This window comes from Scyliorhinus torazame, chromosome 25 (genome assembly GCF_047496885.1).
Source record: "Scyliorhinus torazame isolate Kashiwa2021f chromosome 25, sScyTor2.1, whole genome shotgun sequence".
In the NCBI taxonomy this organism is placed as follows: Eukaryota; Metazoa; Chordata; class Chondrichthyes; order Carcharhiniformes; family Scyliorhinidae; genus Scyliorhinus; species Scyliorhinus torazame.
In genome coordinates, this window is record NC_092731.1 from 7443620 (window position 1) to 7470453 (window position 26834).

The 26834-nt window shown below is 57.8% G+C and overlaps 1 protein-coding gene across 2 annotated transcripts in view; it reads left to right on the forward strand.

The window, feature by feature from the left end:
• The first annotated feature begins 13843 nt into the window (after positions 1–13843).
• LOC140402281 (uncharacterized) overlaps positions 13844–26834 on the forward strand; it is a 285684-nt gene continuing 272693 nt past the window's right edge. For both annotated transcript variants that reach the window (XM_072489930.1, XM_072489929.1), the window contains exon 1: positions 13844–14160. The gene's annotated coding sequence lies outside the window, so the exon portion shown is untranslated. The remainder of the gene's footprint in view (positions 14161–26834) is intronic.

Consider the following 26834-nt stretch of genomic DNA (forward strand, 5'->3'; position numbering starts at 1 on the left):
ACTCTCTCCAGTCTCCTCTCCGTGTCCTCTCCAATCAAACCAGAGCCGCCCTCTCCAATCTATCCTCAGTGCTCATTCCTGTAGAATCTTCTCTGTACTCTCGCAAATGCCTTCACCTCCTTCCCCAATTGTGGCATTACATCATCTAAATTAAATACTCCAGGGCCTCTATGACTCTATTTGGGTTTTATTCTGTGTATCGACAAGGTGAGGAGGTCATGTGGGTGCAGAGGGTTATCTAACAGCATGTCTTTCGGGTCTTGTGGGAGGAAACCGGAGCACCCGGAGGAAACCCACGCAGACACGGGGAGAACGTGCCGACTCCGCACAGACAGTGACCCGAGGCTGGGAATCGAACCCGGGACCCAGTGCTAACCACTGTGCCACCGTGATGCCCAATTGACCAGGTATTTTTTTTGATGTCTGTTCTACATTTACCCCGTCCTCATCGAAACCAACTTCCACAAAATATTCCCGTTGCTTTATTTCCCGCCAATGCCCCCCCCCGCCCCCCCCCCCCCCCCCCCCCCCACCCAACCTCACAGGAATGAGGAAGTTGTCGAACAGGGTTTCTGGTCTGTTGGAGGTCAGAGAGCTGTCTTTGACCTCTTGCTGCACTGGGGTAATTACAGGAGCTCCAGCATTTAGACATCCTGGGGCTGGTCAAGCAGTTAACAGCTGAGCTGCCTGGTTTATGTAACGTTTACTGGACAGAGTCAGGCAGCCGGGACCGTGAGAAAGTTTCACCACGGCTCCTCAGTAATGCAGCCCCTTCCAGCTATTTCCTCTTGCACTAAAATTAGCTTGCGGATCCTGTCTGAAAACACAGTACCGTTTCTTTACAGATTAGAAAGTTCCAACCACCGCTGACCCCCCCCCCCCCCAACACCGACCCCCCCCCCCCCCCCCCTGCCCCCCCCGCCCCCCCCTCACCCCCCCCCCCTCACCCCCCCCCCCCCCCCCCTCCCCCTCACCCACCAGCCATGGGCCACACAATCATCCACAGCGAGAGCTTTCCTTTAAAGATAACGATACTCTCGCAATCTATCGGTAATCAATGAAGAGATGGTGATGGGGAACTGGTAAAGTAAAAGGTCAAGTGGCCGCAGTCCCAGATGACCATAGGCTGCTTTCCCCTTTGAGGGGGAGAGCTGACTGGTGGTGATTTAACCTGAGGGTCACCACACCTCAGGCGAGGGGCAAGGCTGAGAAATCGGGGCTTCATGAATAACCTCAGCCGGGGACAGGAATTGAACCCGCACTGCCGGCCTCGCTCTGCGTCACAAACCGGCCGTCCCACCAACTGAGCTATACCAATCCTCAAACAGCAACCAGACAGGGGCAGGGGCATGGGCAGGGACAGGGGCAGGGGCAGGGGCAGGGCCAGGGGCAGGGGCAGGGGCAGGGGCAGGGGCAGGGACAGGGGCAGGGGCAGGGGCAGGGCAGGGGCAGGGGCAGGGGCAGGGACAGGGGCAGGGGCAGGGCCACGGGCAGGGGCAGGGGCAGGGCCAGGGGCAGGGGCAGGGGCAGGGCCAGGGGCAGGGGCAGGGGCAGGGGCAGGGGCAGGGACAGGGGCAGGGGCAGGGGCAGGGGCAGAGCCAGGGGCAGGGGCAGAGCCAGGGGCAGGGGCAGAGGCAGAGGCAGAGGCAGAGGTAGGGGCAGGGGCAGGGGCAGAGGCAGAGGTAGGGGCAGGGGCAGGGGCAGGGGCAGAGCCAGGGGCAGGGGCAGGGGCAGAGCCAGAGGCAGGGGCAGAGGCAGGGCAGAGCCAGAGGCAGGGGCAGAGGCAGAGGTAGGGGCAGGGGCAGGGACAGGGGCAGGGGCAGGGGCAGAGCCAGGGGCAGGGGCAGAGGCAGGGGCAGAGCCAGAGGCAGGGGCAGAGGCAGGGCAGAGGCAGAGGCAGGGGCAGGGACAGGGGCAGGGGCAGAGGCAGGGACGGGGCAGTGGCAGGGGCAGGGGCAGGGGCAGGGGCAGGGACAGGGGCAGGGCCAGGGGCAGGGGCAGGGCCAGGGGCAGGGGCAGGGGCAGGGGCAGGGACAGGGGCAGGGGCAGGGGCAGGGCCACGGGCAGGGGCAGGGGCAGTGGCAGGGCCAGGGGCAGGGGCAGGGGCAGGGGCAGGGGCAGGGCCAGGGGCAGGGGCAGGGGCAGGGGCAGGGGCAGGGGCAGGGGCAGGGGCAGGGGCAGGGGCAGGGGCAGAGCCAGGGGCAGGGGCAGAGCCAGGGGCAGGGGCAGAGGCAGAGGCAGAGGCAGAGGTAGGGGCAGGGGCAGGGGCAGAGGCAGAGGTAGGGGCAGGGGCAGGGGCAGAGCCAGGGGCAGGGGCAGGGGCAGGGGCAGGGGCGGGGCAGGGGCAGGGACAGGGGCAGGGGCAGAGCCAGGGGCAGGGGCAGAGCCAGGGGCAGAGGCAGAGGCAGAGGCAGAGGTAGGGGCAGGGGCAGGGGCAGAGGCAGGGGCAGGGGCAGGGGCAGGGGCAGAGCCAGGGGCAGGGGCAGGGGCAGGGGCAGAGCCAGAGGCAGGGGCAGAGGCAGGGCAGAGCCAGAGGCAGGGGCAGAGACAGAGGTAGGGGCAGGGGCAGGGACAGGGGCAGGGGCAGGGGCAGAGCCAGGGGCAGGGGCAGAGGCAGGGGCAGAGCCAGAGGCAGGGGCAGAGGCAGGGCAGAGGCAGAGGCAGGGGCAGGGACAGGGGCAGGGGCAGAGGCAGGGACGGGGCAGGGGCAGGGCAGGGGCAGGGGCAGGGACAGGGGCAGGGGCAGGGGCAGGGGCAGGGGCAGAGGCAGGGATAGGGGCAGAGGCAAGGGCAGGGTCAGGGCAAGGGCAGGGAAAGGGGCAGGGGCAGAGGCAGGGACAGGGACAGGGGCAGGGACAGGGGCAGGGACAGGGGCAGGGGCAGGGGCAGGGACAGGGACAGGGACAGGGGCAGAGGCAGGGGCAGGGGCAGGGGCAGGGGCAGGGGCAGGGGCAGGGGCAGGGACAGGGGCAGGGGCAGGGGCAGGGACAGGGGCAGGGGCAGGGGCAGGGGCAGGGACAGGGGCAGGGACAGGGACAGGGGCAGGGACAGGGGCAGGGGCAGGGGCAGGGGCAGGGGTAGGGGCAGGGGCAGGGCTAGGGTGCCCTAGGGTGCCGCTAGGGTGCGGGGGGGGGGGGGGGTGGTGGTGGGGCCTCTGTCCCAGTCCTGCCCGATGTTTATCCCACAACCAACGTCCCAGAAAGCAGGCTACCTGCCCCTCCGCATGCTGTTGTTTATGGGAGCTTGCTGTGTGCAAATTGACTGCTGTAATTCGCACACTTCAACATCGGCACAGTGGCTAGCACTGCTGCCTCACACCAACGGGGACCCGGCTGGGCACACTGGCACACTGGTTAGCACTGCTGCCTCACAACGCCAGGGACCTGGCTGGGCACACTGGCACACTGGTTAGCACTGCTGCCTCACACCAACGGGGACCTGGGTGGGAATGCTGGCACAGTGGTTAGCACTGCTGCCTCACAGCACCAGGGACACGGATTCAATCCCGGCCTCGGGTCACTGTCTGGCGGAGTCTGCACGTTCTCCCCGTGTGTGCGTGGGTTTCCTCCGGGTGCTCCGGTTTCCTCCCACAGTCCAAAGAAGTGCAGGTTAGGTGGACTGGCCGTGATAAATTGCCCTTGGTGTCTAAAGGTTAGGTGGGGTTACGGGGATAGGACAGGGAGAGTGGGTCTAGTTGGGGTGCTCTTTCGAAGGGCCGGTGCAGACTCGATGGGCCGAATGGTCTCCTTCTGCACCGTAGGGAAACGATATGGTTATTATTTCAGAAAGTGCTTCATTATTGGATGTAAAGCACTTGGGACTTCTGGTGGATTCAAAAAGCTCTATATAGAAGCACCTCTGTCCGTCCCCCATTCCCCTCCCCCTCCCCCTCCCCACCTGTGGTAAACCACTGTTGCACCTATATTAGGTGATGTAAGGTAGGACCTGTACCACAGGTACATTGGTAGTCCCTGCCTGCTGGGGGGCGGTAGTTATTGGGATCATTTGACACCCACGGCAAGATTTGGGGTTTTTATGATGGCCATCACCGCCTCGGGATATTCCCGATCACTAACAGCCAATGGAGGATTTTATTTGTTGAAAGTTAGACACTGTTGCAATGCGGGAAACGTAGCGGGCAGTGGCGCACAGCAAGATCCCACATAGAGCGATGTGCCAGTGGGCCGGGTCATCTGTCTGAGTGGATTCTGTTGAGGGATAAATATTGGCCCCAGGGCACTCTCTCCGAAACAGCGGCCCGCGATCTTTCACTAGGTAGCGTCTTGTCTGAACCACGATACTCCTGCCAATGCAGCACCCCCTCAGCGCTGCACGTGACAGTGTCAGGGGTTAGCCTGCTCCCGCCTCCGGCTTCAACGACTCATATCCGAGGGTTGACGTTAAATGTGAGGTCAGTTCAAGCTTTGAAGTAGTCACATCGAGCCTCATTCTGCCCACAATTCCTTATCGCGGAGTCGATGGATGGTGACTAGGAACAGGAATCCCAGCTCCCTCGGCCACAAGGCCAATTACAACTCGCTGTCCTGGCGAGGTTAACTAACATCACCCACCGCAGGACACAACTACAAGCTCGATACTCACTTCGCAAACCCGTTAACCCGTTGAGGGAGACTTTACCTTCTTTATCTCGACTCACGTGGTCAGTATTTAATGCTAAAGCCACTCATTCCTCTTTTAGAAATTTAGAGTACCCAATTCATTTTTTTTCCAATTAAGGGGCAGCTTAGCGTGGCCAATCCACCCGCCCTGCACATCCTTTGGGTTGTGGGGGCGAAACCCACGCAGACATGGGGAGAATTGTGAGGCCATTCATTCCTAACTGAACTGCCACGAGTTGAGGGGGAACTTGCCTGGGTTGATTCCACCTGGTTAGTACATCCACGTTCTACACTCCAGGTCCTGCCGTTGTCGAGACTAAAGGGAATTTTCAGTCGGGTTCCTCCGCTGGGGGGCCTGATGAATGTCCGGATAGTGGGTTCGGACTGATCATGGCCCCCAAATGTCTACTTTCGCTCTTTGATTTGGCCCCGTCAATTGTTTAGTTGACAGTCACCCATGTCGTTGTGGGTCTGGAGTCACCTGTAGGCCAGACCGGGTAAGGACGGCAGATTTCCTTCCCTCTGAAAGAGCGCCCTAGCGAGGCTCACTCCCAGGCCCTATCCCCGTAACCCCACCTAACCTGCGCAGCGCTGAATTGTGGGAGGAAACCGGAGCACCCGGAGGAAACCCACGCAGACGCGGGGAGAACGTGCAGACTCCGCACGGACAGTGACCCGGGGTCGGGATTCGAACCTGGGACCTCGGCGCTGTAGTCCCAGTGCTAACCACTGTGCCGCCGTGCTGCCCTTTAACTCCCTATTTCTGCTCTGCCCCCACAAGTGACCATCCAGAATGTTCTAAATGAGCCCTTTAGCCCCTGCAGCATTCCGCTAAAACTCAGATTACAAGATTACAATCATTCCCGACAGAGTGAGGGACATTTTATTGTCCGATTAGTGGAGTGAAGGACCACCTGTGGTCAAACTGGACGCTGGAACCGTCTCCAGAGGCGGAATGACCTCTGACCCGAGAGCCCACCTCGCGAGCAGCTTTTTCAGCTGAGTCGTTTTCAACTCAGCGCACTGGAGCAACTGCCCCCAGGAGGGACCACAACAACACCTACCTGCATTCCTCTAGCACCTTGGATGTCAAAACCCAGCGGGTGGTGCTTCGTGGGGGAATTATCGGCAAGAAATCGATCCCCGCGTAAGGAGACATTCGACAGGCAGCACAAAGCTTCATCAGTGAGGAAACGCAGAGAGAGGCGGGAGGAGGGAGGGATTTACAGGGAAAAGGGTGTGGGCGGCTGGAGACATGGCCAGGAATCGGGAGGGGGGGGGGGGGGATTCTCCGGGCCCCCCAGCCATGTGTTTCTCGATGGTGCGCTGTTCACTGTCAGTGGGAACCTCTCTACCCGCCGCGTGTCAATGGGATTTTCCATGACCCTGGGATACCCGTGGGCAGGGCTGTGCCGCCAGTGGGAAGGACAATCCCAACGGCCAGAGAATTCCGGCCCAGGATGCACAAGAGGCCGGAACAGGACGCGCGCTGACCCCTCGATGGGTTAGGGGACTAGGCAAGGTTACAAAGGCCGTGAGCTGAGTGGGGTCACAGTGGGTCTGAGAATATAGAAGATACAGCACAGAACAGGCCCTTTGGCCCACGATGTTGTGCCGAACGTTTGTGCGAGAAGTGGAGGGTTAATTCCAAAAGGTGGAGGGAACCACCTTGCCTCAAGCTTTGGCATTTCCTCTGCGAGAGGCATCACCGATTGTGCTTCCTTCTGGGAAAGAACGTCTTCACCCCTCACCACAACCACAGCCTGGGCACTCTCGTCTGCCCCTCTGTCAGTGCGGCACTCCCTCACTACTGACCCTCTGACAGTGCGGCACTCCCTCAGTACTGACCCTCTGACAGTGCAGCACTCCCTCAGTACTGACCCTCTGACAGTGCGGCACTCCCTCAGTACTGACCCTCTGACAGTGCGGCACTCCCTCAGTACTGACCCTCTGACAGTGCGGCACTCCCTCAGTACTGACCCTCTGACAGTGCAGCACTCCCTCAGTACTGACCCTCTGACAGTGCGGCAATCCCTCAGTACTGACCCTCTGACAGTGCAGCACTCCCTCAGTACTGACCCTCTGACAGCGCGGCACTCCCTCAGTACTGACCCTCTGACAGTGCAGCACTCCCTCAGTACTGACCCTCTGACAGTGCGGCAATCCCTCAGTACTGACCCTCTGACAGTGCAGCAATCCCTCAGTACTGACCCTCTGACAGTGCGGCACTCCCTCAGTACTGACCCTCTGACAGTGCGGCACTTCCTCAGTACTGACCCTCTGACAGTGCGGCGCTCCCTCAGTACTGACTCTCTGACAATGCGGCACTCCCTCAGTACTGACCCTCTGACAGTGCGGCACTCCCTCAGTACTGACCCTCTGACAGTGCGGTGCTCCCTCAGTACTGACCCTCTGACAGTGTGGCACTCCCTCAGTACTGACCCTCTGACAGTGCGGCACTCCCTCAGTACTGACCCTCTGACAGTGCGGCACTCCCTCTTTACTGACCCTCTGACAGTGCAGCGCTCTCTCAGTACTGACCCTCTGACAGTGCGGCACTCCCTCAGTACTGACCCTCTGACAGTGCAGCACTCCCTCAGTACTGACCCTCTGACAGTGCAGTACTCCCTCAGTACTGACCCTCTGACAGTGCAGCACTCCCTCAGTACTGACCCTCTGACAGTGCAGCACTCCCTCAGTACTGACCCTCTGACAGTGCAGCAGTCCCTCAGTACTGACCCTCTGACAGTGCGGCACTCCCTCAGTACTGACCCACTGACAGTGCGGCACTCCCTCAGTACTGACCCTCTGACAGTGCGGCACTCCCTCAGTACTGACCCTCTGACAGTGCGGCTCTCCCTCAGTACTGACCCTCTGACAGTGCGGCACTCCCTCAGTACTGACCCTCTGACAGTGACGCACTCCCTGAGTACTGACCCTCTGACAGTGTGGCACTCCCTCAGTACTGACCCTCTGACAGTGCAGCACTCCCTCAGTACTGACCCTCTGACAGTGCAGCACTCCCTCAGTACTGACCCTCTGACAGTGCAGCAGTCCCTCAGTACTGACCCTCTGACAGTGCGGCACTCCCTCAGTACTGACCCACTGACAGTGCGGCACTCCCTCAGTACTGACCCACTGACAGTGCGGCACTCCCTCAGTACTGACCCTCTGACAGTGCGGCTCTCCCTCAGTACTGACCCTCTGACAGTGCGGCACTCCCTCAGTACTGACCCTCTGACAGTGCGGCACTCCCTCAGTACTGACCCTCTGACAGTGCGGCACTTCCTCAGTACTGACCCTCTGACAGTGCGGCGCTCCCTCAGTACTGACTCTCTGACAATGCGGCACTCCCTCAGTACTGACCCTCTGACAGTGCGGCACTCCCTCAGTACTGACCCTCTGACAGTGACGCACTCCCTGAGTACTGACCCTCTGACAGTGTGGCACTCCCTCAGTACTGACCCTCTGACAGTGCGGCACTCCCTCAGTACTGACCCTCTGACAGTGCGGCACTCCCTCAGTACTGACCCTCTGACAGTGCTGCACTGCTTCAGTACCAACTCTGATGAGATGGTCACACACCTCCTTGTGGAATGTGCCTTTGCGAAGAAGGTCTGGAGAGAGATGCAGTGGTATTTGTCCAGGTTCATCCCGAGCAGCCCCGTGACGCAGGATTCTGTGCTGTACGGGCTTTTCCCAGTGACATACACCCAGACTCCCTCTGACAGTTTTACACGGGTTATATCACTGTAGACGACTTACTCAAGGCCCTGGAGGGAGACCTCCCCCCTCAGAGTTGGTATATCTCTCACACTCCCTTCCCTGAGCTAATATTACGAGGCTTCTATTCGCGATTTGTTAAGGTTAAAGACTCCTTTTCCACGGTTCACCGTCAGAACACAATGGTGAGGGGAAGACAGCTGCTCGGTCAAGGTCATTGGCCCAAATTCACGTTTAGCTTTGGGAATGACAGCCATTTGGGAAAGTGGAGGTTTCAAAGCCAGATCCTTCAGTGTGAGCACTAAAGCAGATGGTGTGCCTGAGAGCACAGAGGGTGATCTATCAGACACATCCAGTAGCTACAGGGCCAGGGATTAACTCATTAGTTTGTCTGTCAGTTGTTCCCAAGTCTCAAGTAGGCCCTGATTAAGCCATTGTCTAATTTCCATTTGCAACATTAACGTCGTTACTTAATGATAAACGCGTTCCGTCCATGGGATCTTGCTGTTCTCTCAGACCGCCCCGTCGGCGTGTCAGGAATTTAAGCTCTCCTGAAATGCCCTCTGGGGCTGAAGTCTTTCCTTGGCCCAGCATTTTCACTTCCCCAGGAGTCAGGATTAAACTGGTAACCAGTCTGCCAGCCACAGTTATACTGCTGACTGTGCCCTCCACAAGAGATAGAAAGACTCGCATTTGTTCAACATCTCTCAACATGTTTCAAAGTGCAATGAAATGCTTTTGACGTAGTCACTTGTAACAAAGACAATGGCAGCAGCCAATCTGCGTTGAGCATCTCTAACAAACAGCGACAATGAACAGCTCGTTGACTATTAGTGATTTTTAAAAATAATAATTTAGAGTACCCAATTTCTTTTCCCAATTAAGGGGCAATTTAGCTTGGCCAATCCACCTAGCCTGCACATCTTTGGGTTGTGGGGGTGAAACCCACACAGACACGGGGAGAATGTGCAAACTCCACACAGACAGTGACCCGGGGCCTGGATCAAACCCGGGTCCTCGGCGCCGTGAGGCAGCAGTGCTAACCACTGCGCCACCGTGCTGCCCTTTTTTATGTAACCTGTAGAAACTTTGGCAGTTTTTAGTGATGTCGGCTTTTAGTAATGTTGATAGAGGAATAAATGCTTTCATAGAATCGTCGAATCTCTAAAGTGCAGAAGACGGCCATTCGGCCCATCGAGTCTGCACCGACCCTCCGAAGGAGCACCCCACCCAGGCCCACTCCCCCATCCACCCCAACCTACCCCCGTATCCTAACCTGCGCCACTTTGGACACGAAGGGCAATTTAGCGCGGCCAATCCACCTAACCTGCACATCTTTGGACTGTGGGAGGAAACCGGAGCCCCCGGAGGAGACCCACGCACACACGGGGAGGATGTGCAGACTCCGCCCAGGCTGGTTTGGTTATGGGGTGCTCTGTGGATTTACGTAGGCCCCGACACAAGGGCCTGAAACACAAGCTGACAGTGGGTGAGGAGAGCCTCCTGCCGCAGGAGATGCTGAGCCCTGGAAATTACCCCTGGTGCATTCGGGACCCCCTCGGGACAGCCCTCGAGGGAGAGAGTTGAGGTTGGCAGATGAGGCTGAGCCTGATGGGGACTCAGTGACTCCGTGTGCCCTGACAGTCACTGAGTTTGTAGCATCTTTAAATGTTATGACAGAATCCATATTGAAGATAACGTGTGTTATAAACAAGCAGAGGGTCAGAGAAAGGGGGAAATGGACAGGCAGCTAATTAAAAATGGAGATTTTTCAGCTGATTTCGAGATTTGGGCTCCTTCCCCCAGTCATACCTGGCCTGAGAATCAGAATTGTCAGCCTCATTTACAAATCTCTCCATTGCCTCACGCCAACAACTTGCATTTGTGTAGCGCCTATACTCCCATGATGCATCACAGGAGCTGTTAGCAAACCGAATTTGACCCTGAGCCACAGGAGGGGATACTCGGAGCGCTGACCTAAGGCTGGGTCAAAGAGGTCGGTTTTATGGCGGAAGCGGAGAGGTTTACGGAGCGGATTTTCGCCGCTTGGGGGCCTCCAGGCAGCTGAAAACACGGCCCCCAATGGTGGGGCGATGGAAATCAGGGCTGTAGGGGCTGGAGGAGGTTACAGAGATAGGGAGGGTTGGAGGGGCTGGAGGAGGTTACAGAGATAGGGAGGGGTGTAGGGGCTGGAGGAGGTTACAGAGATAGGGAGGGTGTAGGGGGCTGGAGGAGGTTACAGAGATAGGGAGGGTTGTAGGGGGCTGGGGGAGGTTACAGAGATAGGGAGGGTTGTAGGGGCTGGAGGAGGTTACAGAGATAGGGAGGGTTGTAGGGGCTGGAGGAGGTTACAGAGATAGGGAGGGTTGTAGGGGGCTGGAGGAGGTTACAGAGATAGGGAGGGTTGTAGGGGCTGGAGGAGGTTACAGAGATAGGGAGGGTGTAGGGGGCTGGAGGAGGTTACAGAGATAGGGAGGGTTGTAGGGTCTGGAGGAGGTTACAGAGATAGGGAAAGTTGTAGGGGCTGGAGGAGGTTACAGAGATAGGGAAGGTTGGAGGGGCTGGAGGAGGTTACAGAGATAGGGAAGGTTGGAGGGGCTGGAGGAGGTTACAGAGATAGGGAGGGTTGGAGGGGCTGGAGGAGGTTACAGAGATAGGGAGGGTTGGAAGGGCTGGAGGAGGTTACAGAGATAGGGAGGGTTGGAGGGGCTGGAGGAGGTTACAGAGATAGGGAGGGTTGGAGGGACTGGAGGAGGTTACAGAGATAGGGAAGGTGGTAGGGCTGGAGGAGGTTACAGAGATAGGGAAGGTGGTAGGGGCTGGAGGAGGTTACAGAGATAGGGAAGGTGGTAGGGGCTGGAAGAGGTTACAGAGATAGGGAAGGTGGTAGGGGCTGGAGGAGGTTACAGAGATAGGGAAGGTTGTAGGGGCTGGAGGAGGTTACAGAGATAGGGAGGGTTGGAGGGGCTGGAGGAGGTTACAGAGATAGGGAGGGTTGGAGGGGCTGGAGGAGGTTACAGAGATTTGGAGGGACTGGAGGAGGTTACAGAGATAGGGAAGGTTGTAGGGGCTGGAGGAGGTTACAGAGATAGGGAAGGTTGTAGGGGCTGGAGGAGGTTACAGAGATAGGGAAAGTTGTTGGGGCTGGAGGAGGTTACAGAGATAGGGAGGGTTGGAGGGACTGGAGGAGGTTACAGAGATAGGGAGGGTTGGAGGGGCTGGAGGAGGTTACAGAGATAGGGAAGGTTGTAGGGGCTGGAGGTGGTTACAGAGATAGGGGGGGTTGGAGGGACTGGAGGAGGTTACAGAGATAGGGAGGGTTGTAGGGGCTAGAGGAGGTTACAGAGATAGGGAGGGTTGTAGGGCCTGGAGGAGGTTAGAGATTGTAGGGGCTGGAGGAGGTTACAGAGATAGGGAAGGTTGTAGGGATTGGAGGAGGTTACAGAGATAGGGAGGGTTGTAGGGGTTGGAGGAGGTTACAGAGATAGGAGAGAGAGCGGGTAAATGGAGTTGAAATCAGCCATGATTGAATGGTGGAGTGGACTCGATGGGCCGAAAGGCCTTACTTCCGCTCCTATGTCTTATGGTAGGGGCTGGAAGAGGTTACAGAGATAGGGAGGGTTGTAGGGCCTGGAGGAGGTTAGAGATTGGGAGGGCTGAAGGGGCTGGAGGAGGTTACAGAGAAAGGGAGGGTTGGAGGGACTGGAGGAGGTTATAGAGATAGGGAGGGTTGTAGGAGGTTACAGAGATAGGGAAGGTTGTAGGGGCTGGAGGAGGTTACAGAGATAAGGAAGGTTGTAGGGGCTGGAGGAGGTTACAGAGATAGGGAAGGTTGTAGGGGCTGGAGGAGGTTACAGAGATAGGGAAGGTTGGAGGGGCTGGAGGAGGTTACAGAGATCGGGAGGGTTGGAGGGGCTGGAGGAGGTTACAGAGATAGGGAGGGTTGGAGGGGCTAGAGGAGGTTACAGAGATAGGGAGGGTTGGAGGGGCTGGAGGAGGTTACAGAGATAGGGAGGGTTGGAGGGACTGGAGGAGGTTACAGAGATAGGGAGGGTTGGAGGGGCTGGAGGAGGTTACAGAGACAGGGAAGGTGGTAGGGGCTGGAGGAGGTTACAGAGACAGGGAAGGTGGTAGGGACTGGAAGAGGTTACAGAGATAGGGAAGGTGGTAGGGGCTGGAGGAGGTTACAGAGATAGGGAAGGTGGTAGGGGCTGGAGGAGGTTACAGAGATAGGGAGGGTTGGAGGGGCTGGAGGAGGTTACAGAGATAGGGAGGGTTGGAGGGGCTGGAGGAGGTTACAGAGATAGGGAGGGTTGGAGGGACTGGAGGAGGTTACAGAGATAGGGAAGGTGGTAGGGGCTGGATGAGGTTACAGAGATAGGGAGGGTTGGAGGGGCTGGAGGAGGTTACAGAGATAGGGAGGGTTGGAGGGACTGGAGGAGGTTACAGAGATAGGGAAGGTTGTAGGGGCTGGAGGAGGTTACAGAGATAGGGAGGGTTGGAGGGACTGGAGGAGGTTACAGAGATAGGGAGGGTTGGAGGGGCTGGAGGAGGTTACAGAGATAGGGAAGGTGGTAGGGGCTGGAGGAGGTTAGAGAGATAGGGAGGGTTGGAGGGGCTGGAGGAGGTTACAGAGATAGGGAGGGTTGGAGGGACTGGAGGAGGTTACAGAGATAGGGAGGGTTGGAGGGGCTGGAGGAGGTTACAGAGATAGGGAGGGTTGGAGGGGCTGGAGGAGGTTACAGAGATAGGGAGGGTTGGAGGGGCTGGAGGAGGTTACAGAGATAGGGAGGGTTGTTGGGGCTGGTGGAGGGTATGGAGATAGGGAGGGTTGAAGAGGAATTTGAAGACAAGGATAGGTTAAAAGAAGTTAGTGCCGTCGTTACCATGTGGAACTAATCTGTCATTTCATTGCAGTGACTCATCAGTATCAGTTACTGATGAGCGGAGGAATGTGCTGATTCTGCAGGTTAGACAGTCGTGTTAGCTCCCAGCTGGAAGAATGGCACCTCGGGCCTCAGCACCACCGGGGGGGGGGGGGGGGGATGGACTCTCCCCATTGCTGTTGTGCATCTCCCGGCCATGTAGATTACAGTCTGTGTGTGCGTGTATGTGTCTGTCCATGTCGTGTGTGAGAGATCTACGATGCTGCTGTGGCCGAATAGCCTGCGGAGAACTCACCATTTGAAGCTTGCATGTGAATGAGGGGCGGCGGGGGGGAGTTGATGAACCAGTTAGGTTGGGGTGGGTGAGACCAGTGAGGTGGGGGATTTGTGGGCGAGGGGCTTGTTCAGCTTTGCCCCCAGGCCAGACTCGCCCCCCCCCCCCCCTTCTCTTCTCCCCCTCCATCCCACCTCCTCCCAGCCTGGATGTAACTGGAGAGGCTTCATGTGAACAAGGGGAACTCAATCATTCAGGTTCCTGATGTGAACCCAGCTGCAGTCAGGCACACAAAGGGTTAACGAGACAACAATCCTTGTGCTGGGGGGGGGGGGGGGGGGTAGTGCTGAACTTGCTTTCCTTCTGCCTCTGGTTTGTGAGTTGGAGGAGATCAAGCAGCTCCCCCACCCCCCTGCTGTCCATGAATCTCTCTCTCTCTCAGCATCTCCCTGGCTGTCAAGGTTTTCCCTCTCTCTCTCTCTCGTTCTCTCTCTCCCCCTCCTGATGCCTTGGACACACACACACTGCCCTTTGTGAACCGTGAATGGCTTTGAGCGAACTGCGAGCCACAAGTCTTTTTGTGAGGGGGACATCTCTCATGTCGCTGGGGTTTGCCCGGGAGGGGCTCCCTTAGACTGCGGCAGACAAGAGTCGAGTGGTATGTAGAGATTTTATTTCTCCTTCTCACCCAACTAGGGGCTGGTTTAGCACAGTGGGCTAAATAGCTGGCTTGTAATGCAGAACAAGGCAGCAGCACGGTTCAATTCCTGTACCGGCCTCCCCGAACAGGAGCCGGAATGTGGCGACTAGGGGCTTTTCACAGTAACTTCATTTGAAGCCTACTTGTGACAATAAATTATTATGAGGGGCTGTTTAGCACAGGGCTAAATTGCTGGCTTTTAAAGCAGATCAAGGCAGGCCAGCAGCACGGTTCAATTCCCGTAGCAGCCTCCCCGAACAGGCGCCGGAATGTGGCGACTAGGGGCTTTTCACAGTAACTTCATTTGAAGCCTACTTGTGACAATAAGCGATTTTCATTTCATTTTTAATTTCAACTGCTCCACACACAGTTCCTCTGAACTCGGAAAGAGGTGGAGAGGGAGAGAGAGAGAGAGGGGCGGGGGAGAGAGAGAGAGAGAGGGAGAGGGAGAGGGAATGTCCTGACAAGATGCAGGGTAACTCTTGTACAGTTCTGCACCAAAGAAGCTCATTTAACCCTGGAATAAATTCACTGATGTCTCCCCGAGAAATCCTGCAGGGAAATCCTGATTGGGCAGACAAACAAAAGATTCTTTAAAAAAATAGAAAATATGTAAAGACGGCAAGGTTCGCCAAACTTGTCCCTGTTGGAGATTACCCAGTCTTAATTCCCCATGTTCATTGTCTAACTTTTCCGAAGTGATAGAAATTAGGAAGTGATATTGTTGGAGGGTCTGGGAAGAACAACTGGGTGGATTCTGTGACCAATTGTGCAATTTTAACTTGAAAGAATTTGGGCCATTGTGACTGATTCGTGTCTTGCTTTTTGCAAAAGCTGTGTTGGAAAGAGCCAGAGTGGAGAATTCAGAGTAAAGTTCAGCATGCTCCGATTCTCAGAATAATTGATTTCTGTTTCGCTGCTCCTGGATGTAACTCGGGTCTGGGTGAGTGAGGAACAGATTTCCCTCCCCACACTGTGGGTACAAGACCCACCTCAGCCATCTGCACCCCACAATCAAGGCTCAGTGTCAGAGGGTCAGTACTGAGGGAGTGCTGCACTGTCAGAGGGTCAGTACTGAGGGAGTGCTGCACTGTCAGAGGGTCAGTGCTGAGGGAGTGCGGCACTGTCAGAGGGTCAGTACTGAGGGAGTGCCGCACTGTCAGAGGGTCAGTACTGAGGGAGTGCTGCACTGTCAGAGGGTCAGTACTGAGGGAGTGCTGCACTGTCAGAGGGTCAGTACTGAGGGAGTGCTGCACTGTCAGAGGGTCAGTACTGAGGGAGGGCCGCACTGTCAGAGGGTCAGTACTGAGGGAGTGCTGCACTGTCAGAGGGTCAGTACTGAGGAAGTGCTGCACTGTCAGAGGGTCCGGACTGAGGGAGTGCTGCTCTGTCAGAGGGTCAGTACTGAGGGTGTGCCGCACTGTCAGAGGGTCAGTACTGAGGGAGTGCCGCACTGTCAGATGGTCAGTACTGAGGAAGTGCTGCACTGTCAGAGGGTCCGGACTGAGGGAGTGCTGCTCTGTCAGAGGGTCAGTACTGAGGGTGTGCCGCACTGTCAGAGGGTCAGCACTGAGGGAGTGCCGCACTGTCAGAGGGTCAGTACTGCGGGAGTGCTGCACTGTCAGAGGGTCAGTACTGCGGGAGTGCCGCACTGTCAGAGGGTCAGTACTGAGGGAGTGCCGCACTGTCAGAGGGTCAGTACTGAGGGAGTGCTGCACTGTCAGAGGGTCAGTACTGAGGGAGTGCTGCACTGTCAGAGGGTCAGTACTGAGGGAGCGCTGCACTGTTAGAGGGTCAGTACTGAGGGAGTGCTGCACTGTCAGAGGGTCAGTACTGCGGGAGTGCCGCACTGTCAGAGGGTCAGTACTGAGGGAGTGCCGCACTGTCAGAGGGTCAGTACTGAGGGAGTGCTGCACTGTCAGAGGGTCAGTACTGAGGGAGTGCTGCACTGTCAGAGGGTCAGTACTGAGGGAGCGCTGCACTGTTAGAGGGTCAGTACTGAGGGAGTGCTGCACTGTCAGAGGGTCAGTACTGAGGGAGTGCTGCACTGTCAGAGGGTCAGTACTGAGGGAGTGCTGCACTGTCAGAGGGTCAGTACTGCGGGAGTGCCGCACTGTCAGAGGGTCAGTACTGAGGGAGTGCCGCACTGTCAGAGGGTCAGTACTGAGGGAGTGCTGCACTGTCAGAGGGTCAGTACTGAGGGAGTGCTGCACTGTCAGAGGGTCAGTACTGAGGGAGCGCTGCACTGTCAGAGGGTCAGTACTGAGGGAGTACCGCACTGTCAGAGGGTCAGTTCTGAGGGAGTGCTGCACTGTGGGAGATTCGTGGGACATTAAACCGAGTCCCCTACCTGAACTATCGAATGGATATGAAGGATGCCACTATGGCGATATTTCTCCCCAGTATTCTTCCAGTTTTCATCCCTCAGCCACTGCCACATCGCTCTGTGGGATCTGGCTGCACAATTTGGCGTCTGTATTTTTGACATTACCACAGCGAGGGGCTCTTTCAAACTCTTCTGGGGGAACAAGAAATGGTTGACAGGGTGTTGGGGATTGCTGGGAGTTATCCGAGCAGATTTGGCCGGAATGGACGCTGGGGTGGAGGGCGAAGGGGGGAGGGGCGAAGGGGTGGGGGGCGAAGGGGGGGGTCGAGGGGCGAAGGGGGAGGGGCGAAGGGGTGGGGGGCGAAGGGGGGGGGCGAGGGGTGAAGGGGTGGGGGGCGAAGGGTTGGGGGGCGAGGGGGAGGGGCGAAGGGGTGGGGGGGCGAAGGGGTGGGGGGCGAAGGGGGGGCGAGGGGCGAAGGGTTGGGGGGCGAGGGGGTAGGGGTGAAGGGGTGGGGGGCGAGTGGGGGGCGAGGGGCGAGGTGGGGTGAGTGCGGTCAGGAAACTGAGGCTGTTTGTCCGTTGCTAGAGCGACGTGGCGGAGCGGCGAGACGCTGAGGTCTGGGCTGAATGTTTTCACGGGATTTCCATTTATTGGTCCTCCATTCAGCCTTCAATCCGTGAGGGGGGGGGTGGCTGCTGAGGATAGACCCTGGAGGGGGGACACCAGAAATAACGATGTGGGATCAGGAACAGGAGAGATTCTCTGCTTCTGATTCGGTAAATAAGGCTGGAATCGGCTGGGTGCAGTCACAGCCCCGCGGGCTGAGAGGGGAGGGCTTGTTGGAGGAGGGTGGGATTCTCGATGGTGTCACAGGCTGGACACAGACGAGGAGGGACAGTTTACCTTCACCAACATCACACAGGACCCCGCTTCAGACCCCCCCTAAATACTGACCCCCCCCACCCCCCAGGGATTCCCTGTAAACACCGACACACTCCCCGGGGACCCCCTGTAAATACTGACCCCCCCCACCCCCCAGGGATTCCCTGTAAATACTGACACACTCCCCAGGGACCCCCTGTAAATACTGACACACTCCCCGGGAACCCCCAGTAAATACTGACACACTCCCCAGGGACCCCCTGTAAATACTGACACACTCCCCGGGGACCCCCTGTAAATACTGACACACTCCCCGGAGACTCCCTGTAAATACTGGCACACTCCCTGGGACCCCCCAGAAAATACTGACACACTCACCTGGACTCCCTGTAAACACTGACACACTCCCCAGGGACCCCCTGTAAATACTGTCACACTCCCCGGGGACTCCCTGTAAATACTGACACACTCCCCGGGGACCCCCTGTAAATACTGTAACACTCCCCGGGGACTCTCTGTAAATACTGACACACTCCCCGGGGACCCCCTGTAAATACTGACACACTCCCCGGGGACCCCCCTGTAAATACTGACACACTCCCCGGGGACTCCCTGTAAATACTGACACACTCCCCGGGGACTCCCTGTAAATACTGACACACTCCCCGGGTACCCCCTGTAAATACTGACGCACTCCCCCGGGACCCCCTGTAAATACTGACTCACTCCCCAGGACTCCCTGTAAACACTGACACACTTACCAGGGACCCTCTGTAAATCCTGACACCTCCCTGGGGATCCCCTGTAAACACTGACACACTCCCCGGGGACCCCCTGTAAATTGTGACACACTCCCCGGGGTCCCCCTGTAAATAGTGACACACTCCTCGGGGACCCCCCTGTAAATACTGACACACTCCCGGGGGACCCCCTGTAAATGCTGACACACTCCCGAGGGAGTCCCTGTAAATGCTGACACACTCCCCGGGGAACCACCTATAAATACTGTCACACTCCCCGGGGGCTCCCCGTGAACACTGACACACTCCCCAGGGACCCCCCTGTGAATACTGACACGCTCCAAGGGGACTCCCTGTAAATACTGACACACACCCCGGGACCCCCTGTAAATACTGACACACTCCCCAGGGCTCCCTGTAAATACTGTTACACTCCCCGGGGACTCTCTGTAAATACTGACACACTCCCCGGGGACCCCCTGTAAATATTGACACACTCCCCGGGAACCCCTGGAAACACTGACACACTCCCCGGGGACCGCCTGTAAATACTGACACACCCCCGGGGACCCCCTGTAAATACTGACACCCTCCCCAGGACACCCTGTAAATACTGACACACTCCCCGGGGACACCCTGTAAATACTGACGCACTCCCCGGGGACACCCTGTAAATACTGACACACTCCCCGGGGACACCCTGTAAATACTGACGCACTCCCCGGGGACACCCTGTAAACACTGACACAATCCCCGGGGACCCCCTGTAAACACTGACACACTCCCCCGGGACCCCCTGTAAATACTGACACACTCCCCCGGGACCCCCTGTAAATACTGACACAGTCCCCGGGGACACCCTGTAAATACTGACACACTCCCCGGGGACTCTCTGTAAATACTGACACCCCCCCGAGGGACCCCCTGTAAATACAGACACACTCCCCGGGGACCACCTGTAAATACTGACACACTCCCCGGGGACTCCCTGTAAATACTGTCACACTCCCCGGGGACTCCCTGTAAATACTGACACACTCCCCGGGGTCTCCCTGTAAATGCTGACACACTCCCGAGGGACTCCCTGTAAATACTGACACACTCGCCGGGGAACCACCTATAAATACAGATACCCCCTCAGTGAACCCCTGTAAATATTGACACACTTAGGGGCTCCCTGTAAACACTGACACACTCCCCAGGGACCCCCCTGTAAACACTGACACACTCCCCAGGGACCCCCCTGTGAATACTGACACACTCCCCGGGGACCCCCCTGTGAATACTGACACACTCCCCGGGGACTCCCTGTAAACACTGACACACTCCCCGGGGACCCCCCTGTGAATACTGACACACTCCCCGGGGCTCCCTGTAAATACTGTTACACTCCCCGGGAACCCCTGTAAACACTGACACACTCCCCGGGGACACCCAGTAAATACTGACACACTCCCCGGGGACCCCCTGTAAATACTGACACCCTCCCAGGACACCCTGTAAACACTGACACACTCCCCGGGGACACTCTGTAAATACTGACACACACCCCAGCGACTAGCTGTAAATACTGACACACTCCCCCGGGATCCCCTGTAAATACTGACACACTCCCCGGGGACCCCCTGTAAAAAACTGGCACACTCCCCGGGACCCCTTGTAAATACTGACACACTCCCCGGGGACCCCGTGTAAATACTGACACACTCCCCGGGGACACCCTGTAAATACTGACACACTCCCCGGGGACCCCCTGTAAATACTGACGCCCTCCCCCGGGACCCCCTGTAAATACTGACACACTCCCCGGGGACACCCTGTAAATACTGACACACTCCCCGGGGACACCCTGTAAATACTGACACACTCCCCGGGGACTCTCTGTAAATACTGACACACTCCCCGGGGACACCCTGTAAATACTGACACACTCCCCGGGGACTCTCTGTAAATACTGACACCCCCCCGAGGGACCCCCTGTAAATACAGACACACTCCCCGGGGACCACCTGTAAATACTGACGCACTCCCCCGGGACCCCCTGTAAATACTGACACACTCCCCGGGGACTCCCTGTAAATACTGACACACTCCCCGGGGACCCCCTGTAAACACTGACACACTCCCCCGGACTCCATGTAAATACTGTCGCACTCCCCCGGGACCCCCTGTAAATAGTGACACACTCCCCCCGGGGACTCCCTGTAAATACTGACACTCTCCCCGGGGTCCCCCTGTAAATACTGACACACTCCCCAGGGTCCCCCTGTAAATACTGACACACTCCCCGGGGTCCCCCTGTGAATACTGACACACTCCCTCGGGGACCCACTGTAAATACTGACACACTCCCCGGGGGCTCCCTGTAAATACTGACACACTCCCCGGGGACCCCCTGTAAATACTGACACACTCCCCGGGGTCCCCCTGTAAATACTGACACACTCCCTCGGGGACCCACTGTAAATACTGACACACTCCCCGGGGGCTCCCTGTAAATAGTGACACACTCCCCGGGGACCCCCTGTAAATACTCACACACTCCTTCGGGGACCCCCTGTAAATACTGACACACTCCCCGGGACTCCCTGTAAATACTGACACACTCCCCGGGGACCCCCTGTAAATACTGATACCACCCCAGAGACCCCCTGTAAATACAGACACACTCCCCGGGGGCTCCCTGTAAACACTGACACACTCCCCGGGGGACCCCCTGAAAATACTGACACACTCCCCGGGAACCCCCTGTAAACACTGACACACTCCCCGGGGACCCCCTGTAAATACTGACTCACTCCCCGGGGATTCCTTGTAAACACTGACACACTCCCCAGGGACCCCCTGTAAATACTGACACACTCCCCAGGGATCCCCTGTAAATACGGACACACTCCCCGGGGACCCCCTGTAAATACTGACACACTCCCCGGGGACCCCCTGTAAATACTGACACACTCCCCAGGGACCCCCTGTAAATACTGACACACTCCCCAGGGACCCCCTGTAAATACGGACACACTCCCCGGGGACCCCCTGTAAATACTGACGCACTCCCCGGGGATTCCTTGTAAACACTGACACACTCCCCGGGGACCCCCTGTAAATGCTGGCACACTCCCCGGGGACCCCCTGTAAACACTGACACACTCCCCGGGGACCCCTCGTAAATACTGACACACTCCCCAGCGACTACCTGTAAATACTGACACACTCCCCGGGACCCCCTGTAAATACCCACACACTCCCCGGGGACCCCCTGTAAATACTGACACCCCCCCCAGGGACCCTCTGTAAATACTGACACAGTCCCCAGGGGCTCCCTGTAAATAATGTCACACTCCCCGGGGACCCCCTGTAAATACTGATTCCCCCCCCAGGGACCCCCTGTAAATACTGACACACTCCCCGGTGACCCTCTGTAAATACTGACGCACTCCCCGGGGACCCCCTGTAAATACTGACACACTCCCCGGGGACCCCCTGTAAATACTGACACACTCCCCGGGGACCCCCTGTAAACACTGACACACTCCCCGGGGACCCCCTGTAAATACTGACACACTCCCCGGGCCCCCTGTAAATACTGACACACTCCCCGGGGACCGCCTGTAAATACTGACACACTCCCCGGGGACCCCCTGTAAATACTGACACACTCCCCGGGGACCCCCTGTAAATACTGACACACTCCCCGGGGACTCCCTGTAAATACTGACACACTCCCCGGGGACCCCCTGTAAATACTGACACACTCCCCGGGGACCCCCTGTAAATACTGACACACTCCCCGGGAACCCCCTGTAAATACTGACACACTCCCCGGGGACCCCCTGTAAATACTGACACACTCCCCGGGGACCCCCTGTAAATACTGACACACTCCCCCGGGGACCCCCTGTAAATACTGACACACTCCCCGGGGACCCCCTGTAAATACTGACACACTCCCCGGGGACCCACTTTAAATTCTGACACCCCCCCAGGGACCCCCTGTAAATACTGACACACTCCCCGGGGACCCCCTGTAAATACTGACACACTCCCCGGGAACCCCCTGTAAATACTGACACACTCCCCGGGGACCCCCTGTAAATACTGACACACTCCCCGGGGACCCCCTGTAAATACTGACACACTCCCCCGGGGACCCCCTGGAAATACTGACACACTCCCCGGGGACTCCCTGTAAATGCTGACACACTCCCCGGGAACCCCCTGTAAATGCTGACACACTCCCCGGGAACCCCCTGTAAATGCTGACACACTCCCCCGGGGACACCCTGTAAATACTGACACACTCCCCGGGGACCCCCTGTAAACACTGACACACTCCGGGCACCCCCTGTAAATGCTGACACACTCCCCCGGGGACACCCTGTAAATACTGACACACTCCCCGGGAACCCCCTGTAAATGCTGACACACTCCCCCGGGGACACCCTGTAAATACTGACACACTCCCCGGGTACCCCCTGTAAATCCTGACACACTCCCCGGGACCACCCTGTAAACACTGACACACTCCCCGGGCACCCCCTGTAAATGCTGACACACTCCCCGGGAACCCCCTGTAAATGCTGACACACTCCCCGGGAACCCCCTGTAAATGCTGACACACTCCCCCGGGGACACCCTGTAAATACTGACACACTCCCCGGGGACCCCCTGTAAACACTGACACACTCCCCGGGCACCCCCTGTAAATGCTGACACACTCCCCCGGGGACACCCTGTAAATACTGACACACTCCCCGGGAACCCCCTGTAAATGCTGACACACTCCCCCGGGGACACCCTGTAAATACTGACACACTCCCCGGGTACCCCCTGTAAATACTGACACACTCCCCGGGGACTCCCTGTAAATACTGACACACTCCCCGGGCACCCCCTGTAAATACTGACACACTCCCCGGGAACCCCCTGTAAATACTGACACACTCCCCGGGGACCCCCTGTAAATACTGACACACTCCCCGGGCACCCCCTGTAAATACTGTCACACTCCCCCGGGGACACCCTGTAACTACTGACACACTCCCCGGGAACCCCCTGTAAATACTGACACACTCCCCGGGAACCCCCTGTAAACACTGACACACTCCCCGGGGGACCCCCTGAAAATACTGACACACTCCCCGGGAACCCCCTGTAAATACTGACACACTCCCCGGGGACCCCCTGTAAATACTGACACACTCCCCGGGGACTGCCTGTAAATACTGACACACTCCCCGGGAACCCCCTGTAAATACTGACACACTCCCCGGGAACCCCCTGTAAACACTGACACACTCCCCGGGGGACCCCCTGAAAATACTGACACACTCCCCGGGAACCCCCTGTAAACACTGACACACTCCCCGGGAACCCCCTGTAAATACTGACACACTCCCCGGGAACCCCCTGTAAACACTGACACACTCCCCGGGAACCCCCTGTAAATACTGACGCACTCCCCGGGGACCCCCTGTAAATACTGACACACTCCCCGGGAACCCCCTGTAAATACTGACACACTCCCCGGGGACCCCCTGTAAATACTGACACACTCCCCGGGAACCCCCTGTAAACACTGACACACTCCCCGGGAACCCCCTGTAAATACTGACACACTCCCCGGGGACCCCCTGTAAATACTGACACACTCCCCGGGAACCCCCTGTAAATACTGACACACTCCCCGGGGACCCCCTGTAAATACTGACACACTCCCCGGGAACCCCCTGTAAACACTGACACACTCCCCGGGGACCCCCTGTAAATACTGACACACTCCCCGGGAACCCCCTGTAAACACTGACACACTCCCCGGGGACCCCCTGTAAATACTGACACACTCCCCGGGAACCCCCTGTAAACACTGACACACTCCCCGGGGACCCCCTGTAAACACTGACACACTCCCCGGGGACCCCCTGTAAATACTGACACACTCCCCGGGAACCCCCTGTAAACACTGACACACTCCCCGGGAACCCCCTGTAAACACTGACACACACCCCGGGGACCCCCTGTAAATACTGACACACTCCCCGGGGACCCCCTGTAAATACTGACACACTCCCCGGGGACTCCCTGTAAATACTGACACACTCCCCGGGGACCCCCTGTAAATACTGACACACTCCCCGGGGACCCCCTGTAAATACTGACACACTCCCCGGGGACTCCCTGTAAATACTGACACACTCCCCGGGAACCCCCTGTAAATACTGTAACACTCCCCGGGGACCCCCTGTAAACACTGACACACTCCCCGGGAACCCCCTGTAAACACTGACACACACCCCGGGGACCCCCTGTAAATACTGACACACTCCCCGGGGACCCCCTGTAAATACTGACACACTCCCCGGGGACTCCCTGTAAATACTGACACACTCCCCGGGGACACCCTGTAAATACTGACACACTCCCCGGGGACCTCCTGTAAATACTGTCACACTCCGCGGGGACTCCCTGTAAATACTGACACACTCCCCGGGGACCCCCTGTAAATACTGACACACTCCCCGGGGACTCCCTGTAAATACTGACACACTCCCCGGGGACCCCCTGTAAATACTGACACACTCCCCGGGGACCCCCTGTAAATACTGACACACTCCCCGGGGACCCCCTGTAAATACTGACACACTCCCCGGGGACTCCCTGTAAATACTGACACACTCCCCGGGGACCCCCTGTAAATACTGTCACACTCCGCGGGGACTCCCTGTAAATACTGACACACTCCCCGGGGACCCCCTGTAAATACTGACACACTCCCCGGGGACCCCCTGTAAATACTGACACACTCCCCGGGGACCCCCTGTAAACACTGACACACATCCCGGGGACCCCCTGTAAATACTGTAACACTCCCCGGGGACCCCCTGTAAACACTGACACCCCCCCCACTGGACCCCCTGTAAATACTGACAAACTCCCCGGGGACCCCCTGTAAATACTGACAAACTCCGCGGGGACCCCCTGTAAATATTGACACCCCCCCGAGGGACCCCCTGTAAATACAGACACACTCCCCGGGGACCACCTGTAAATACTGACGCACTCCCCCGGGACCCCCTGTAAATACTGACACACTCCCCGGGGACTCTCTGTAAATACTGACACCCCCCCGAGGGACCCCCTGTAAATACAGACACACTCCCCGGGGACCACCTGTAAATACTGACGCACTCCCCCGGGACCCCCTGTAAATACTGACACACTCCCCGGGGACCCCCTGTAAACACTGACACATTCGCCCGGACTCCCTGTAAACACTGACACACTCCCCGGGGACCCCCTGTAAATACTGACACACTCCCCGGGGACCCCCTGTAAACACTGACACACTCCCCGGGGAACCCCTATAAACACTGACACACTCCCCGGGGACCCCCGTTAACACTGACACACTCCCCGGGGACCCCCTGTATATACTGACACACTCCCCGGGGACTCCCTGTAAATACTGACACATTCCCCAGGGACCCCCTGTAAACACTGACACATTCCCCAGGGACCCCCTGTAAATACTGACACACTCCCCGGGGACCCCCTGTAAACACTGACACACTCCCCAGGGACCCCCTGTAAATACTGACACACTCCCCGGGGATCCCCTGTAAACACTGACACACTCCCCAGGACTCCCTGGAAACACTGAGACACTCCCCAGGACTACCTGTAAATACTGACACACTTCCCGGGGACCCCCTGTAAATACTGACACACTCCCCGGGGACCCCCTGTAAATACTGACAAACTCCGCGGGGACCCCATGTAAATACTGACACACTCCCCGGGGACCCCCTGTAAACACTGACACTCTCCCCGGGGACCCCCTGTAAATACTGACAAACTCCGCGGGGTCCCCCTGTAAATACTGACACACTCCCCGGGGTCCCCCTGTGAATACTGACACACTCCCTCGGGGACCCACTGTAAATACTGACACACTCCCCGGGGGCTCCCTGTAAATACTGACACACTCCCCGGGGACCCCCTGTAAATACTGACACACTCCCCGGGGTCCCCCTGTAAATACTGACACACTCCCTCGGGGACCCACTGTAAATACTGACACACTCCCCGGGGGCTCCCTGTAAATAGTGACACACTCCCCGGGGACCCCCTGTAAATACTCACACACTCCTTCGGGGACCCCCTGTAAATACTGACACACTCCCCGGGACTCCCTGTAAATACTGACACACTCCCCGGGGACCCCCTGTAAATACTGATACCACCCCAGAGACCCCCTGTAAATACAGACACACTCCCCGGGGGCTCCCTGTAAACACTGACACACTCCCCGGGGGACCCCCTGAAAATACTGACACACTCCCCGGGAACCCCCTGTAAACACTGACACACTCCCCGGGGACCCCCTGTAAATACTGACTCACTCCCCGGGGATTCCTTGTAAACACTGACACACTCCCCAGGGACCCCCTGTAAATACTGACACACTCCCCAGGGATCCCCTGTAAATACGGACACACTCCCCGGGGACCCCCTGTAAATACTGACACACTCCCCGGGGACCCCCTGTAAATACTGACACACTCCCCAGGGACCCCCTGTAAATACTGACACACTCCCCAGGGACCCCCTGTAAATACGGACACACTCCCCGGGGACCCCCTGTAAATACTGACGCACTCCCCGGGGATTCCTTGTAAACACT